The sequence below is a fragment of the Rutidosis leptorrhynchoides genome, chromosome 1 (assembly GCF_046630445.1).
Source record: "Rutidosis leptorrhynchoides isolate AG116_Rl617_1_P2 chromosome 1, CSIRO_AGI_Rlap_v1, whole genome shotgun sequence".
NCBI classification, from domain to species: Eukaryota; Viridiplantae; Streptophyta; class Magnoliopsida; order Asterales; family Asteraceae; genus Rutidosis; species Rutidosis leptorrhynchoides.
Genome location: NC_092333.1, coordinates 521,346,478 through 521,365,676, shown reverse-complemented (window position 1 = coordinate 521,365,676; position 19,199 = coordinate 521,346,478). Strand labels below are relative to the sequence as shown.

Below are 19,199 nucleotides of genomic sequence, written 5' to 3'. Positions count from 1 at the left end.
AATGTAGTTTCGATTACTTATGTCTATTTCGTAAAACATTTATAAAAGTAGCGCATGTATTCTCAGTCCCAAAAATATATATTGCAAAAGCATTTAAAAAGGGAGTAAATGAAACTCACAATACTGTATTTTGTAGTAAAAATACATATGACGTCATTGAACAAGTGCAAGGTTGGCCTTGGATTCACGTACCTATATTAATTATATATATTTATATGTTTGATTGTCTAACAATTTAGGTCAAGTCGTAGTGTATCACAATCCTAATGCTCGAGACTAAATATGCAAAAGTCAACAAAAGTCATATTGACCCAAATGTCTTCCAAAATTTATATATGATTATTATATAGTTTAAATATAGTCGGTTTATATATTTAAATATTTTTAACATATTTTATTAAAGTAAATAATATAGTTCTTTTATTAATAAATAAAATTTTATATTAAAATTTTTATAATAAAATATACTTTTATATATCTTAAGTAATAAAATTTAAAAAGTTCATTTAATATCATAAAAATAATATGATAGGTATTATTAATGTAATTATATTATACGTAGTAAAATATCTTTGTATCACATATTTATTTAATAAAGTAATTTTGATAATAATAATAATAATAAGTAAAAGTTGTATTATTTTGTAATAATTATTATTATTCTACTAATAAAAATAACAATAATTATATTTTCTAAAAATGATAAAATGATAATTTTTATTAATAATAGTACCAAAATGATAATAATAATGTTGTTTCATATTAACAATGATATTTTTATTAAAAATCATAATTTTAGTAAAAATGATAGTTTCAATATTAATAATACTTTTAATAATAATAATAGTAAAATAATGAAAACGATATTTTTTCCTTTAAATCAATATCTTATAATATCTTAATTTCATCATGATACTCATACTCATTATTTCCTAATCGCTTCGTTTAATAGCTTTTAGTCATCTTTTATATCGCGTTCATATTAATAATAATAATAATAATAATCATAATAATTAGATGTTACTAATATTAGTTTTAATTATAATAATACTAATAATAATAATATTAATGATAATACTAATAACTATTTGAATGATGATGATAATAATAATAATAATAATAATAATAATAATAATAATAATAATAATAATAATAATAATAATAATAATAATAATAATAATAATAATAATAATTATAACCTTAACGATAATAACGATAGTAATAATAATAAAAATAACAATAATATCTTTTATTAATAACGACAATGATGATAATAATAATAATAATAATAATAATAATAATAATAATAATAATAATAATAATAATAATAATGATAATGATAATAGTAATAATAATAATAATAAGATTATAACGACGATAATAACGACGATAATAATAATCATTTTTAATAATAATACAAAAATTCAATTGACTATAACTTCTAAACCGTTCATCGAAACCATTCGATATATCTAAATGAAAAGTTCTCAATTTTTCGCTAGCTTTCCAACGACATGCATATCATATACCTTATCTTAATAGCATATGTATTTAATTCAAGATTCGACATAACCTATCTAACAACAATAACGAACGTATAAGCATGCATAATCCTATATACTCGAGCACTAGTCAGGGATACACTAATAATATATAAAAGTTAAGTTATGAGTGCTCACGTGTCAATATTGAGATTTAATATTGCAGGAAAAGTACGTAGACGCAACGGAAATGATAAACACTAGTTTGACTCACGAGCAATACTCCCGAACCATACCCATAACCTCCATAGCTATAACCCATAATTTCCTTAGCTCTATCCCGCTCAAAAAACAATTTCGAAATCACTCGGACAGCACTCTGTCGTAATATTTTATGTATACTAATAATATCTTGTAATAATACGGAGTAAATATAAATATATATATAAATATATATATATATATATATATATATATATATATATATATATATATATATATATATATATATGTAAATCGATTGAGAGAGTTTAGAGAAAAAATATTTTTAAGTTTCTATGAAATAATGAAACCTATTGAATTCTATTTATAATAGATTTTTGAATTATTAAAGTGAATTATTAAAGTATGAATTATTAAAGTGACTTATTAAATTATGAATTATTAAAGTGAATTATTAAAGTATGAATTATTAAAGTGAATTATTAAAGTATGAATTATTAAAGTGAATTATTAAAGTATGAATTATTAAAGTGAATTATTAAAGTTAAAGTAAAGTAAAAGTAAAGTTTAAGTATATAGTAAAAGTATAAAACTATGTACTTATAATACGCGTATAAATATATATAATATTAATTTAAATCATTATATATATTTAATAAAATAAAATATAAATATCGTTATCTTTATCTTTATCATACTGGTTAAGTAATGATTTGTCAAAAGTGGTTCTAGATATTTATAAAAGTTATATACGTTTTAATATTAAAGTTCTTTTGAAACTGAAAACGTTTTTGTACGTTTGAAACTAAATCAAATATGATAATTTTGTTTTCCAAAACTAAATATATTTAAGAATCATTTTGTTTAAAGGTTAAAATAATGGAAATCGTTATATCATAAAACGTTTTAGAAAAGTAGAATCATATATATTAATAATAGGTTTCAAGTTTTTAAATTACAGTCTGTTGGTGAAGCATGGGATAAAGTCCAAAGGTTAAATAAACGTATGAAATTATCTTAATGAAAAATGTCGAGTTAATTAACTTGTCGATATCCAACATCTAAGTTATTTATACTCCACGTTCTTACTTATAAATCACTTTACCATTTTCCGAATGTTGTCAAAAAGAATAGATTTCTTAAATCACAGTGGACCTCATAACATAGACCCGTAATCATATCACAATGTATCTGATAAATCAATCATTTGATATTATCTTCTAATTCCATCGATAAACATATTGAAACAAATACGTTCGTGTAAAGTATTATACGTTTAATACTTTATTAATATTCTCAAGTTATAATATATATACATATATATACATATCTATTTATATATAACGGTTCATGAATCGTCGGAATTTGGTCGAGGTTATAATGAATGTATGAACACAGTTTAAAATTCTTGAGATTTAACTTAACAAACTTTGCTTATCGTGTCGGAATAATATAAAGATAAAGTTTAAATTTGGTTGGAAATTTCCGGGTTGTCACAGTACTGAACTATATTATGCTCTGGGAACTTTCTGCATGTGGATTACTTTCGTTTATATATTAAAACGTGCCTTTAGGTACGTAGGTTACTTAACTTAACCCCCGGAATCCTTTATGACCGTTAGCGTTACTTGACGTTTTTAACAAACTGCGTACTGCGTACACGTTTAACTTTTGTCGTAATCGGAATATTATGACTACGAAATACTAATTGTTATTTTATAATAACAATTACTTGGGTTTTTGGATGCTTAATTACGCTTAGTAATTTACTAGAGCACACTAGTTAGTCTTGTTGGACTTTCTAACTTGTTGGACCTTAGCCCACCCTACACTAGCTAGTGGACTATTTAATTAGCCCAACTATAAATAACTAGTGACCCATTAATAAGTAAGACAAATGCCTATTTATTAGAGGGAACATACTAGCATTTTTGTCAAGTATTATCCTTAATGTTGCATGAGATCCTAACATAAGCACCAACTTTAGACAACCATTAACTAAAAAGCAAAAAGGTGTCCCCCTTGTCCCCCTTGAAACCCACGGCCATCACCACCCTCCCACCTCCTCACCACCTATAAATACAAGCCTTACTTCACCCATTTCACATTTGATTTCATTTGCAATTTACACACACTTACTCTCTAATTCTTTCTCTAGCCTTTCTCTCTCTAAAAAGTGTAAGTATTTGATTTTTCTTCTTCTTCTTCTTCCCTTCTCTCTCACGAAATCATCATCATCATCAAAGGGTCTAGCTTTTTAGCTTTTGATCTTATTACATCTTGTAGATTCAAACATGCATTTGAATCCTTCAAGAACATGGAAGATTCAAGCTTTCTAGCTTTGAATCTTCACCTATTTTGTAGATCTAAATCTTTTAGCTTTAATCTTGTTATTTTATTATAAAGATTCAAACTTGTGTTTGTAATCTTCATGTAACTTAAAGATCCAAACTTTATGCTTCAAGATCTTCAAGAACAACCAAGATTCAAGCTTTCTAGCTTTGAATCTTCATTTCTTTTGTTGGATCTAAGTTTTATAACTTATGATCTCATTATTATGTTATAAAGATCAAAACTTGTGTTTGTGGTCTTCATGTAACTTGAAGATCTAAGCTTTATGCTTCAAGGTCTTCAAGAACACCAAAGATTCAAGCTTTCTAGCTTTGTAATCTTATAACTTGTGTGAAAAGGATCCAAGCTCTCTAGCTTAGGGTTCCATCACTTCATTTGATTAAGATTGTGTTCATATTTGTTTGATTGAAGTAAAGTTTGTAGCTTTAGTTGTAAATAGAACTTGTATTCGTGTTAAGACTAAGGATATGATGTAACCTTGGTTCATCATCCACGTAAGACTCTTAAATGAGTTGTGTTCTTACTTGGTCTTAACATATTGTGTGTTGATGGTTAAATCTTGGTCAAGGTGATGCTAACCCATTAAAGAGTTGTACACTTGAAGCTTACAAGCATCAAGGATGAGAACCGTGATGAGCATCAAGCACCAAGAACCCCACCGGAGCACTTGTTTACTGTTTTTCCGGATCTGATCAGATTCCTGGACTTCTGGAAATTTGATTTTCAGTTATTTCGTATCGATTACATGACTTTTCATTTAGTCCTCGTCTTAATCCAATATACGGTTTAGGATTTATAGCCCTTCGAATGTCACTACGCCTTTGTAGCGTTGTGCTGAAATTTCTGACCTACTCGCACTTAAACCGTCGCCACGGTCAAACGAAGACGAGTTAGGTTCTGAAAATTGGTCAACAGTTAGAGGACTCATATACGGAGCCATAAACACTGACTACGCGTCTTTTCGTTTTGTATAGAGGTCGTAGAAGCTGACCGAAGTCAGCCTATTGTTTCGATCTTTATTCTTGTCAAACTTACTTAGCTTTCATGATGATGAATGATGATGATGATGACACTTAAACTTAATTTATGCACTTTTAAACCTTTGGGAACAATATACTGACCTAGTGACCTTTGACTTAGGTTGACGACCTTTCGGACCGACTTACTACTTGCATACTTTCATTATCGACTTTACCGCTTTTATCACTGTGAGTTATAGCTTCCCTTTTTTACTTATACTATTTTTGACACTGAGAATACATGTGCTTTTTATGTTTTACTTACTTGACACGAGAACTTAAACTTCACATATGTGTGGGTTATATAACGGCATTAACTTTTCCCTTAGCACGGTAACGTTTAATCATTGGTTTTGAACTGGTGAACGCGAATATTAGATATGGATCCATAGGCTTTGACATCCCCACTCGGGCTAGTCGTGCTACCATTTAACGGGTGTTTGATACTTCGAGGTCATACTCACTCGCCAAGTGTACTTTTAGGGGGTATTACTATTACATTAAGTTAGTTACCAGGTGCCCTGATAATGCTAAAAACGAACATATATTTCATAGCATTATCCCTCAAGAAAGACAAGCTTTTAGTTGCAAGTGTTCTATTTACAAGTGATATTCGTTTAAATAATAAAAGGTGAAGACAAAAGACAGATTCGACAAATTGAAGACGCAAACGACCAAAAAGCTCAAAAGTACAAAGTACAATCAAAGTGGTTCAAATTATTGGTGAGAAACGTCTCAAAATTACAAGAGTACAAGACGCGAAACACAACATACAAGATATTAAATTGTACGCAAGGACGTTCGAAAATCCGGAACCGGGACCAAAGTCAACTCTCAACGCTCGACGCAACGGACTAAAAATTACAAGTCAACTATGCACATAAATATAATATAATATTTAAATAATTCTTAAAATTATTTATATATTATATTTTTTTATTAATCCATCGGCAAAGAAAGAAACAAAGTTTTGTGAGCTGGAAAAAGTGGCCATGCGATCACATAGCCTGGAAGTACATTTTCAATGCGATCGCATGGTATACAGTGGAGGGCCACATTCCTATAAAAAGCGCAGTTTTGATCGAATATCATCACCATCTTTTTCTTCTCTTCTCTCAACGTATAAATAAATAAATATATATTATAATTTTAATTTTAATTTTAATTTTAATAATAAGGGTATGTTAGCGAATGTTGTAAGGGTGTAAGTCGAAATTCTGTCCGTGTAACGCTACGCTATTTTTTAATCATTGTAAGTTATGTTCAACCTTTTTAATTTAATGTCTCGTAGCTAAGTTATTATTATGCTTATTTAAGACGAAGTAATCGTGATGTTGGGCTAAAATATTTAAAATTAGGTAATTGGACTTTGTACCATAATTGGGGTTTGGACAAAAGAACGACACTTGTAGAAATTAGACTATGGGCTATTAATGGGCTTTATATTTGTTTAATTAAATGATAGTTTGTTAATTTAATATCAATATTTACAATTGGACGTATCTATAAATAACCATATACACTCGATCGGACACGATGGGCAGGATATTTATAAGTATTAATAATCGTTCATTTAACTGGACACGGGAATGGATTAATAGTCTATGGACTTATTAAAACATGGGTGGATTATGTACAAGGACACTTGGCGTAATTGTTAATAAAGTATTAAAACCTTGGGTTACACGCAGTCGATATCCTGATGTAATTATTAAACAAAGTATTAAGACCTTGTTACAGTTTAAGTCCCCAATTAGTTGGAATATTTGACTTCGGATATAAGGATAATTTGACGAGGACACTCGCACTTTATATTTATGACTGATGGACTGTTATAGACAAAAAACAGACGGACATATTAAATAATCCAGGACAAAGGACAATTAACCCATGGGAATAAACTAAAAATCAACACGTCAAACATCATGATTACGGAAGTTTAAATAAGCATAATTCCTTTTATTTCATATTTAATTGCAGTTTTAATTATCGCAATTTTATTTATTGTCATTGTATTTATTTGCACTTTTAATTATCGCAATTTCATTATCGTTATTTACTTTACGCTTTAAATTAAGTTTTATTTATTTTTAATATTTTACATTAGGTTTTAACTGCGACTAAAGTTTTAAAATCGACAAACCGGTCATTAAACGGTAAAAACCCCCTTTTTATAATAAAAATATTACTTATATATTTTTGTATTTTTACAAATATAGTTTTAAAAAAAATATAGCGTTAAGCTTGGCTAAAGATCCCTGTGGAACGAACCGGACTTACTAAAAACTACACTACTGTACGATTAGGTACACTGCCTATAAGTGTTGTAGCAAGGTTTAGGTATATCCACTCTATAAATAAATAAATAACTTGCGTAAAATTGTATCGTATTTAATAGTATTTTCCTAGTAAAAATATAACTATTTCATATACCCCTCGCATAACATCAAGTTTTTTTGGCACTGCTGCCGGGGAAAGCTAAAACGCCGAAAGCGCAACACTATAAAAAAAAGATTTTTAGTTTATTTTTTTTTGTAAAAATACGCTTTTGTAAAAATACGTTTTGATTTTTAAAAATATAAAAAGAAAAACAAAAATTATATATTTTTAATAGTTTATTAAATATATAAGTTTTATAAAGTTTCTCTATTTCTATTTTTAGTTTGTAAAAATATAAGTTTTATTTAATTTATATAAATACTTTTTACAAATATTAAAACAGAAAATATATATATATATATATATATATATATATATATATATATATATATATATATATATATATATATAAAAGTTTCAGCCTGGTACTGTAGCAGCCCATATACTGGCCCGAAACCCTAGCTCATGCGATCGTATGAGCCCGAAGGCAAAAATTCATGCGATCGCATGAACATACCTGACACGCCACAGTTGACTGATTCCTGTAATAATTTCGGTGTAATAATTATAATTATTATTTAATTAAAACCCTAATTAGTGTTATGTATTTAATTATTTAATTTTAAGTTTTAATTAATTTGTTTTATTTAGTTTATTTAGTTTTATAAATTATATAAAAATTAATACTTTTATAAAATAATATAAAAATAATATTTTTATAAAAATTGTACTTTTTACAACTTTAAGATTATTTTTATTTTTTGTATCTTTTTATTTGTTTTAGCATAATATTTGTATTTTTCGTTCGTATTTAGTTCTAAGTTATAGTTTTTGACGTAGTTATTTTTATTTCTAGATTTTTAGGCTTTGCCGTTAAATCCCTTAAGTGTTTTTTCTTTAGACTAAAATTTAGGTGCTTTAGAATTTTGCGACGCCGTTCTAAGATTTTAGTATATTTTTAAGTAATTACCGTTTTGGATATAGTTTTTCTTTTAAGCTTTAATATTTTTAGACGCAACTTTTAATTCTTAGTTTTTAGTTCCTTTTTAAATTTCGACGCGCTACTTTCTTATTTTTATTTTTCGACGCCTTTTATTTTCCGATGTTTTTCGACGCGCTCTTTTTCTTTCTTATTTCTCGACATTCTAGTTTTTAGGACATAGAATTTTCTATTTCTTCTCTAAAATTTCTTTAAATTTCTACGAAAAAATTGTTTTAAGCGGTTAAATTGATAGACATCCTAAATTTTCTGGTTCGTAGTAATAGTTGGATTTGTTAGTGGCTGAGTTGTGAGCTTCCGATTTAAAAGGTTCTGGCTCCCTGCTGCATCTATTAGCTATTCGAAACGTGGGTAAAATCAGAAAAGTCTATTAATTTGATAACTCATATAATTTTTATCTTTTATAACTAATAGGATATTCAGTGAATGCACCGAGAAAAACGTTCACCACCTGTAACTCGATTAAGACATCTAGCAAATATTGTCTCCGTTGATTTTTCTTTAGAATCGTCATCCAATCAACCAAGTACTCCAATTCAAATTTCCGATAATCCATTTTTTGAACCCGACCTCACAATTGAGAATCCGGAAGATATTCAGGGACGATTTCGAGATCCTGAACCACTAATCTTTCCGCCAGAACCACCAATCATTCAAACAGAGATTGTCGAGGAACCAACCATTAAATCAGAATCCTCTAGTGATTCAGATTCAACAAATTCAATTATGGAGAATCTGGAACCTCTAAGTATTGAAGACCGAATGCGAGTTAAACGCACTGGCCAAGGTCATGCAATCACTCAACCAGACATTAATGCGCCAGATTATGAAATCAAAGGACAAATCCTACACATGGTAACTAATCAATGCCAATTTAGTGGTGCGCCAAAGGAAGATCCAAATGAACATCTTCGTACATTTAATAGGATCTGTACTTTATTTAAAATTCGAGAAGTTGAGGATGAACAGATTTATCTCATGTTATTTCCCTGGACTTTAAAGGGAGAAGCCAAAGATTGGTTATAATCGTTACCTGAAGGGGCAATTGATACATGGGATGTCTTAGTTGAAAAATTTCTTAAACAATTCTTTCCGGCATCTAAAGCCGTAAGACTTAAAGGAGAAATTGTTACGTTCACACAAAAGCCAAATGAAACTCTATATGAGGCATGGACAAGATTTGAAAAGTTGTTAAGAGGATGTCCGCAACATGGTTTAGACACTTGTCAAATAGTACAAATATTCTACCAAGGATGCGACATCACTACAAGAAAAGACATAGACATAGCAGCTGGTGGTTCCATTATGAAGAAAACCGCAACTGATGCTTACAAAATTATTGATAACACTGCTTCACACTCACATGAGTGGCATCAAGAAAAAGATATCGTTAGATCATCTAGAGCAGCTAGAGCCGATTCTAGCCATGACTTAGATTCCATTTTCACAAAGATAGATGCTGTCCAGAGACGAATGGAAAAGATGACTAAAGATATTCAGTCAATAAGAATTAGTTGTGAGCAGTGTGGAGGACCACACTTGACAAAAGATTGTCTCAGTATTGAACTAACAATGGAATAAAGAGAGAATGTTTCATACATAAACCAAAGGCCTGGAAATAATTATCAGAATAATTATCAACCGCCAAGACCGATCTACAATCAAAATCAGAATTATAACCGAAATGTTCCATACAACAACCAACAAGGTCCTAGCAATCAACACGTATCCAATAATACTTACAATCAGCAAAGACCTATTTTTCAAAACAAACCACAAACCAATGATAAAAAGCCGAATTTATAAGATATGATGTCGAAGCTAGTTGAATCTCAAACTCAGTTTTTCACATCTCAGAAACAAACTAATGAAAAAAATGCTCAAGTATTTAGAAATCAACAAGCTTCTATTCAAAATCTAGAACAAGAAGTAAATAACCTAGCAAGGTTAATAGGTGAAAGAAAACCAGGAAGTCTACCTAGTGATACAAATGCTAACCCCCGGAATGAAACAGCTAAAGCCATTACCACAAGAAGTGGTATTACACTTAAACCACCTGAAATACCTGTAATTTCTGATGAAGCTATTCCTACTCCACAAGAACCACAACCTGAGCAAGATAAGGAAACAGAACTGGTAGTTGAAAAGGTTAATAAAGATAACACAGTTAAGGCTAAACCTTATGTTAAACCATACCAACCACCACTTCCTTACCCGAGTAAAATGAGAAAAGAAAGACTTGAAGCCGAGCAATCCAAATTTTTGGATATGTTTAAACAAATAAATGTAAATCTTCCTTTCATTGATGTGATTTCAGGTATGCCTAGATATGCTAAATTTCCGAAAGATCTAATCACAAATAGAAAGAAAATGAAAGAACTCTCGGCTGTTACTATGAATGCTAATTGTTCTGCAGTGCTGTTGAATAAGATACCAGAAAAATTATCAGATCCAGCAAGTTTCACAATTCCATATTTTCTGAGTAATCTTAGTTCAATAGAAGCATTGGCAGATAGATCAGTAAACTAGACCTTGGAGAATTGAAACCAACAAGAATAAGTATACAACTAGCAGATGAAATGTCCCGTTCTTATTGATTAAAAACGTTCCATATTAATTGATTTCGTTGCGAGGTTTTGACCTCTATATGAGACGTTTTTCAAAGACTGCATTCATTTTTAAAACAAACCATAACCTTTATTTCATAGATAAAGGTTTAAAAAAACTTTACGTAGATTATCAAATAATGATAATCTAAAATATCCTGTTTAGACACGACCATTACATAATGGTTTACAATACAAATATGTTACAATAAAATAAGTTTCTTGAATGCAGTTTTTACACAATATCATATAAGCATGGACTCCAAATCTCGTCCTTATTTAAGTATGCGACAGCGGAAGCTCTTAATAATCACCTGAGAATAAACATGCTTAAAACGTCAATAAAAATGTTGGTGAGTTATAGGTTTAACCTATATATATATCAAATCAAAATAATAGACCACAAGATTTCATATTTCAATACACATCCCATACATAGAGATAAAAATCATTCATATGGTAAACACCTGGTAATCGACATTAACAAGATGCATATATAAGAATATCCCCATCATTCCAGGACACCCTTCAGATATGATATAAATTTCGAAGTACTAAAGCATCTGGTACTTTGGATGGGGTTTGTTAGGCCCAATAGATCTATCTTTAGGATTCGCGTCAATTAGGGTGTCTGTTCCCTAATTCTTAGATTACCAGACTTAATAAAAAGGGGCATATTCGATTTCGATAATTCAACCATAGAATGTAGTTTCACGTACTTGTGTCTATTTTGTAAATCATTTATAAAACCTGCATGTATTCTCATCCCAAAAATATTAGATTTTAAAAGTGGGACTATAACTCACTTTCACAGATTTTTACTTCGTCGGGAAGTAAGACTTGGCCACTGGTTGATTCACGAACCTATAACAATATATACATATATATCAAAGTATGTTCAAAATATATTTACAATACTTTTAATATATTTTGATGTTTTAAGTTTATTAAGTCAGCTGTCCTCGTTAGTAACCTACAACTAGTTGTCCACAGTTAGATGTACAGAAATAAATCGATAAATATTATCTTGAATCAATCCACGACCCAGTGTATACGTATCTCAGTATTGATCACAACTCAAACTATATATATTTTGGAATCAACCTCAACCCTGTATAGCTAACTCCAACATTCACATATAGAGTGTCTATGGTTGTTCCGAAATATATATAGATGTGTCGACATGATAGGTCGAAACATTGTATACGTGTCTATGGTATCTCAAGATTACATAATATACAATACAAGTTGATTAAGTTATGTTTGGAATAGATTTGTTACCAATTTTCACGTAGCTAAAATGAGAAAAATTATCCAATCTTGTTTTACCCATAACTTCTTCATTTTAAATCCGTTTTGAGTGAATCAAATTGCTATGGTTTCATATTGAACTCTATTTTATGAATCTAAACAGAAAAAGTATAGGTTTATAGTTAGAAAAATAAGTTACAAGTCGTTTTTGTAAAGGTAGTCATTTCAGTCGAAAGAACGACGTCTAGATGACCATTTTAGAAAACATACTTCCACTTTGAGTTTAACCATAATTTTTGGATATAGTTTCATGTTCATAATAAAAATCATTTTCATAGAATAAAAACTTTTAAATCAAAGTTTATCATAGTTTTTAATTAACCAACTCAAAACAGCCCGCGGTGTTACTACGACGGTGTAAATCTGGTTTTACGGTGTTTTTCATGTTTCCAGGTTTTAAATCATTAAGTTAGCATATCATATAGATATAGAACATGTGTTTAGTTGATTTTAAAAGTCAAGTTAGAAGGATTAACTTTTGTTTGCGAAAAAGTTTAGAATTAACTAAACTATGTTCAAGTGATTACAAGTTTAAACCTTCGAATAAGATAGCTTTATATGTATGAATCGAATGATGTTATGAACATCATTACTACCTTAAGTTCCTTGGATAAACCTACTGGAAAAGAGGAAAATGGATCTAGCTTCAACGGATCCTTGGATGGCTCGAAGTTCTTGAAGCAGAATCATGACACGAAAAAAGTTCAAGTAAGATCATCACTTGAAATAAGATTGTTATGGTTATAGAAATTGAACCAAAGTTTGAATATGATTATTACCTTGTATTAGAATGATAACCTACTGTAAGAAACAAAGATTTCTTGAGGTTGGATGATCACCTTACAAGATTGGAAGTGAGCTAGCAAACTTGAAATTATTCTTGATTTTATGTAACTAGAACTTGTAGAATATATGAAGAACACTTAGAACTTGAAGATAGAACTTGAGAGAGATCAATTAGATGAAGATAATTGAAGAATGAAAGTGTTTTTAGGTGTTTTTGGTCGTTGGTGTAGGGATTAGATATAAAGGATATGTAATTTTGTTTTCATGTAAATAAGTCATGAATGATTACTCATATTTTTGTAATTTTATGAGATATTTCATGCTAGTTGCCAAATGATGGTTCCCACATATTTTAGGTGACTCACATGGGCTACTAAGATCTGATCATTGGAGTGTATATACCAATAGTACATACATCTAAAAGCTGTGTATTGTACGAGTACGAATACGGGTGCATACGAGTAGAATTGTTGATGAAACTGAACGAGGATGTAATTGTAAGCATTTTTGTTAAGTAGAAGTATTTTGATAAGTGTATTGAAGTCTTTCAAAAGTGTATAAATACATATTAAAATACTACATGTATATACATTTTAACTGAGTCGTTAAGTCATCGTTAGTCGTTACATGTAAGTGTTGTTTTGAAACCTTTAGGTTAACGATCTTGTTAAATGTTGTTAACCCAATGTTTATAATATCAAATGAGATTTTAAATTATTATATTATCATGATATTATCATGTATGAATATCTATTAATATGATATATATACATTAAATGTCTTTACAATGATAATCGTTACATATATGTCTCGTTTAAAAATCATTAAGTTAGTAGTCTTGTTTTTACATATGTAGTTCATTGTTAATATACTTAATGATATGTTTACTTATTATTGTTAATATACTTAATGATATGTTTACTTATCATAGTATCATGTTAACTATATATATATCCATATATATGTCATCATATAGTTTTTACAAGTTTTAACGTTCGTGAATCACCGGTCAACTTGGGTGGTCAATTGTCTATATGAAACATATTTCAATTAATCAAGTCTTAACAAGTTTAATTGCTTAACATGTTGGAAACATTTAATCATGTAAATATCAATCTCAATTAATATATATAAACATGGAAAAGTTCGGGTCACTACAGTACCTACCCGTTAAATAAATTTCGTCCTGAAATTTTAAGTTGTTGAAGGTGTTGATGAATCTTCTGGAAATAGATGCGGGTATTTCTTCTTCATCTGATCTTCACGCTCCCAGGTGAACTCGGGTCCTCTACGAGCATTCCATCGAACCTTAACAATTGGTATCTTGTTTTGCTTAAGTCTTTTAACCTCACGATCCATTATTTTGACGGGTTCTTCGATGAATTGAAGTTTTTTGTTGATTTGGATTTCATCTAACGGAATAGTGAGATCTTCTTTAGCAAAACATTTCTTCAAATTCGAGACGTGGAAAGTGTTATGTACAGCCGCGAGTTGTTGAGGTAACTCAAGTCGGTAAGCTACTGGTCCGACACGATCAATAATCTTGAATGGTCCAATATACCTTGGATTTAATTTCCCTCGTTTACCAAATCGAACAACGCCTTTCCAAGGTGCAACTTTAAGCATGACCATCTCTCCAATTTCAAATTTTATATCTTTTCTTTTAATGTCAGCGTAGCTCTTTTGTCGACTTTGGGCGGTTTTCAACCGTTGTTGAATTTGGATGATCTTCTCGGTAGTTTCTTGTATAATCTCCGGACCCGTAATCTGTCTATCCCCCACTTCACTCCAACAAATTAGAGACCTAAACTTTCTACCATAAAGTGCTTCAAACGGCGCCATCTCAGTGCTTGAATGGTAGCTGTTGTTGTAGGAAAATTCTGCTAGCGGTAGATGTCGATCCCAACTGTTTCCAAAATCAATAACACATGCTCGTAGCATGTCTTCAAGCGTTTGTATCGTCCTTTCGCTCTGCCCATCAGTTTGTGGATGATAGGTAGTACTCATGTCTAGACGAGTTCCTAATGCTTGCTGTAATGTCTGCCAGAATCTTGAAATAAATCTGCCATCCCTATCAGAGATAATAGAGATTGGTATTCCATGTCTGGAGACGACTTCCTTCAAATACAGTCGTTGAAGTAGACCTGATGGTTTCTGATGCTCAGCTTTGACCTTAGAACACGTCAAACATTCTCATACGTATTTAGCAATATCGGCTTTCATACTCGGCCACCAAAAATGTTTCTTGAGATCCTTGTACATCTTCCCCGTTCCAGGATGTATTGAGTATCTGGTTTTATGAGCTTCTCTAAGTACCATTTCTCTCATATCTCTAAATTTTGGTACCCAAATCCTTTCAGCCCTATACCGGGTTCCGTCTTCCCGAATATTAAGATGCTTCTCCGATCCTTTGGGTATTTCATCCTTTAAATTTCCCTTTTTTAAAACTCCTTGTTGCGCCTCCTTTATTTGAGTAGTAAGGTTATTATGAATCATTATATTCATAGATTTTACTCGAATGGGTTCTCTGTCCTTCCTGCTCAAGGCATCGGCTACCACATTTGCCTTCCCCGGGTGGTAACGAATCTAAAAGTCATAATCATTCAATAATTCAATCCACCTACGCTGCCTCATATTCAGTTGTTTCTGATTAAATATGTGTTGAAGACTTTTGTGGTCGGTATATATAATACTTTTGACCCCATATAAGTAGTGCCTCCAAGTCTTTAATGCAAAAACAACCGCGCCTAATTCCAAATCATGCGTCGTATAATTTTGTTCGTGAATCTTCAATTGTCTAGACGCATAAGCAATCACCTTCGTTCGTTGTATTAATACACAATCGAGACCTTGCTTTGATGCGTCACAATAAATCACAAAATCATCATTCCCTTCAGGCAATGACAATATAGGTGCCGTAGTTAGCTTTTTCTTCAATAACTGAAACACTTTCTCTTGTTCATCATTCCATTCAAATTTCTTCCCTTTATGCGTTAATGCAGTCAAGGGTTTTGCTATTCTGGAAAAGTCTTGGATGAACCTTCTGTAGTAACCAGCTAGTCCTAAAAACTGGCGTATGTGTTTCTGAGTTTTTGGGGTTTCCCACTTTTCAACAGTTTCTATCTTTGCCGGATCCACCTTAATACCTTCTTTGTTCACTATGTGACCGAGGAATTGAACTTCTTCCAACCAAAATGCACAGTTTGAAAACTTAGCATACAATTCTTCCTTCCTCAATACTTCTAACACCTTTCTCAAATGTTCACCGTGTTCTTGGTCATTCTTTGAGTAAATAAGTATGTCATCAATGAAAACAATGACAAACTTGTCAAGGTATGGTCCACACACTCGGTTCATAAGGTCCATGAACACAGCTGGTGCATTTGTTAAACCAAACGGCATGACCATAAACTCGTAATGACCGTAACGTGTTCTGAAATCAGTCTTTGGAATATCATCTTCTTTCACCCGCATTTGATGATACCCGGAACGTAAGTCAATCTTTGAATAAACAGACGAGCCTTGTAGTTGATCAAATAAGTCGTCGATTCTCGGTAGTGGGTAGCGGTTCTTGATGGTAAGTTTGTTCAACTCTCGGTAGTTGATACACAACCTGAATGTACCATCTTTCTTCTTGACAAACAAAACAGGAGCTCCCCACGGTGATGTGCTTGGTCGAATGAAACCACGCTCTAAAAGTTCTTGTAATTGGCTTTGCAGTTCTTTCATCTCGCTGGGTGCGAGTCTGTAAGGTGAAAGGACCCGTCCTAATCCATCCGGACGAAGTCATCAACATTTGGTTCCTTTGCGATGATCGACTCCAAGTATTGTCCTTAACATGAGCAAATGCACAGCGGAAGACTTAATTCGTACCTGAGAATAACATGCTTTAAAACGTCAACATAAAGTTGGTGAGATATAGGTTTAGTGCCGGCAGCAATATATATATAGACCACAAGATTTCGTATATAAACAGTTTAATAAAAATATTCTAAGTGGTTGAGCACTTGGTAACCATACTTAACAATTAATCACGTCGCATATTCCCTTTAATATGAAATCTTACTACACTGTACCAAGTGTAGTCACGAAACGAAGTACTGTGCAACCGTTGAATACTGGTCGTCCAGTCCGGTTGGGGTTGTCAGGCCCGATAGATCTATCAACAGGATTCGCGTTTACAATACCGCTGTAAATAATAGTTACCAAGCTACAGGGAAGTATGCCAGTGGTACAACTCAACGTAGAATATATTTTTCAGTTACTTGTGTCCATATCGTAAAACATAAAATACATGTATTCTCATCCCGAAATATTTAGAGTTTAAAAGTAGGACTATATACTCACCTAATGTATTTTGTAGTAAAAATACATATAACACCATTTAATGAGTATAAGGTTGGCCTCGGATTCACGAACCTATAACAAGTATACATATTAACACCCTATAATATAAATTAATTAAGTTTATATATTTTGTTATGTATTAGGATTTATATACCTATATATAGTTTTATTTATACTGATAGTACATTAGGATACTTATTAGGTACTGGGTTAAGGTTATATTAATAATATTAGTTAAAACGTAGTTTTATGCAATACTAGTATACTTTATGTAATAAGTATGTCTCTATATAAATATCTGTTGTTTGTAAAAATAATAATTATACTAATACCAAAATAATTTGTATTGATAATAATAATACTTTTAATAATGATAATAATTTTAATAAAATTGATAAATTTAATAATAATGAACTCTAATGATAATCATTATAAAAATAATGATTTTACTGATACTGATAATACTAATATTTATATTTATAACTATAATGATAATAATACTACAAATAATAATATTATTAATAATAATACTAATACTTATGATAATAATACAAATAATAATAACATGATAATTTTAAAAAATGTTATTATTATTATTTATTTATTACTATTACTATTATTTTACTTTTATTTTTTTTTAGCAACAAGGGTAATAATAATAATAATAATAATAATAATAATAATAATAATAATAATAATAATCAATTTAATAAAAACATGAAAACTACCTCAAAATTTGGGAAAATCTGTCTTAACAGGGTCTCGAACCCAAGACCTCCCGGATAACCCAAACACCCTAAACCACTGAACTGTCCTCTACTTTTCTGATGTATTTTGGGTTTAATTTGTTTTATCCTTTATTTCAGTCCATCCGAAACAGACCACTAGATTTACGGCCCAACAAGGATAACATAAGCATCTTGGCCCAATAGTAGAGTGGATCTCGGCTTACATTATAATGACAGCCCAATTGATAAGGTCTAGTAAGATTTTATTGTTTTTATAAAAAAAAAAACGTCCCAGCTTAGATTCGAACCGCAGACCCCTCGTTACCCAGACACTCCTTCTAGCCACTCCTCCATCCGTTATTTTCTGTTTTATTACGCAATTTATATATGTATATATCGTGTGATTTCTGTTTCTCCTCCTTTAAACTTCGGTCGACCCAGGACCCAATCACCAAAATCAATTATTATCTAAACTGTGTAGTCGGCCCACTATCACAAAAAAATTCGTTCCATAGGATTCGGACAACATATACAACAAATCGTTCTCCACTTCTTAACTTTATTATTATTATTATATATATATATATATATATATATATATATATATATATATATATATATATATATATATATATATATATATATTTTTTTTTTTATTGGAACCATGGAACAGAAGACATAACATCGAACATGTAATCCAAATCATGCGAATACTTGCAACAGTTCGAGTATGTGATGGTTGGTGTTTTAAATGGGTGATAATTGTTTATGGTTTCATTAACAGAAGAGAAAAAAAAAAATTAAACAAATAAAAAGGTGGTGATTAGGGTTCGTGGTGGTGTTGGGGTTCGAGGGAAGTCGTATGCAGTTTATGATGGTTTGTTAACTGTTTATGAAAACCTCGCGAATTGTAGATAAATATATATAGAGAGTAAAAGAGGTAGAGCGAGATGGGGAGATGGTGGGTG

General features: G+C 30.7%; 1 non-coding gene across 1 annotated transcript; it reads right to left on the bottom strand.

The window, feature by feature from the left end:
* Positions 1-9,563: 9,563 nt before the first annotated feature.
* Positions 9,564-9,670, bottom strand: LOC139886740 (small nucleolar RNA R71). Its single transcript, XR_011772609.1, has one exon. It is a non-coding gene; the product is annotated as a small nucleolar RNA R71 (small nucleolar RNA).
* Between the last annotated feature and the right edge of the window lie 9,529 nt (positions 9,671-19,199).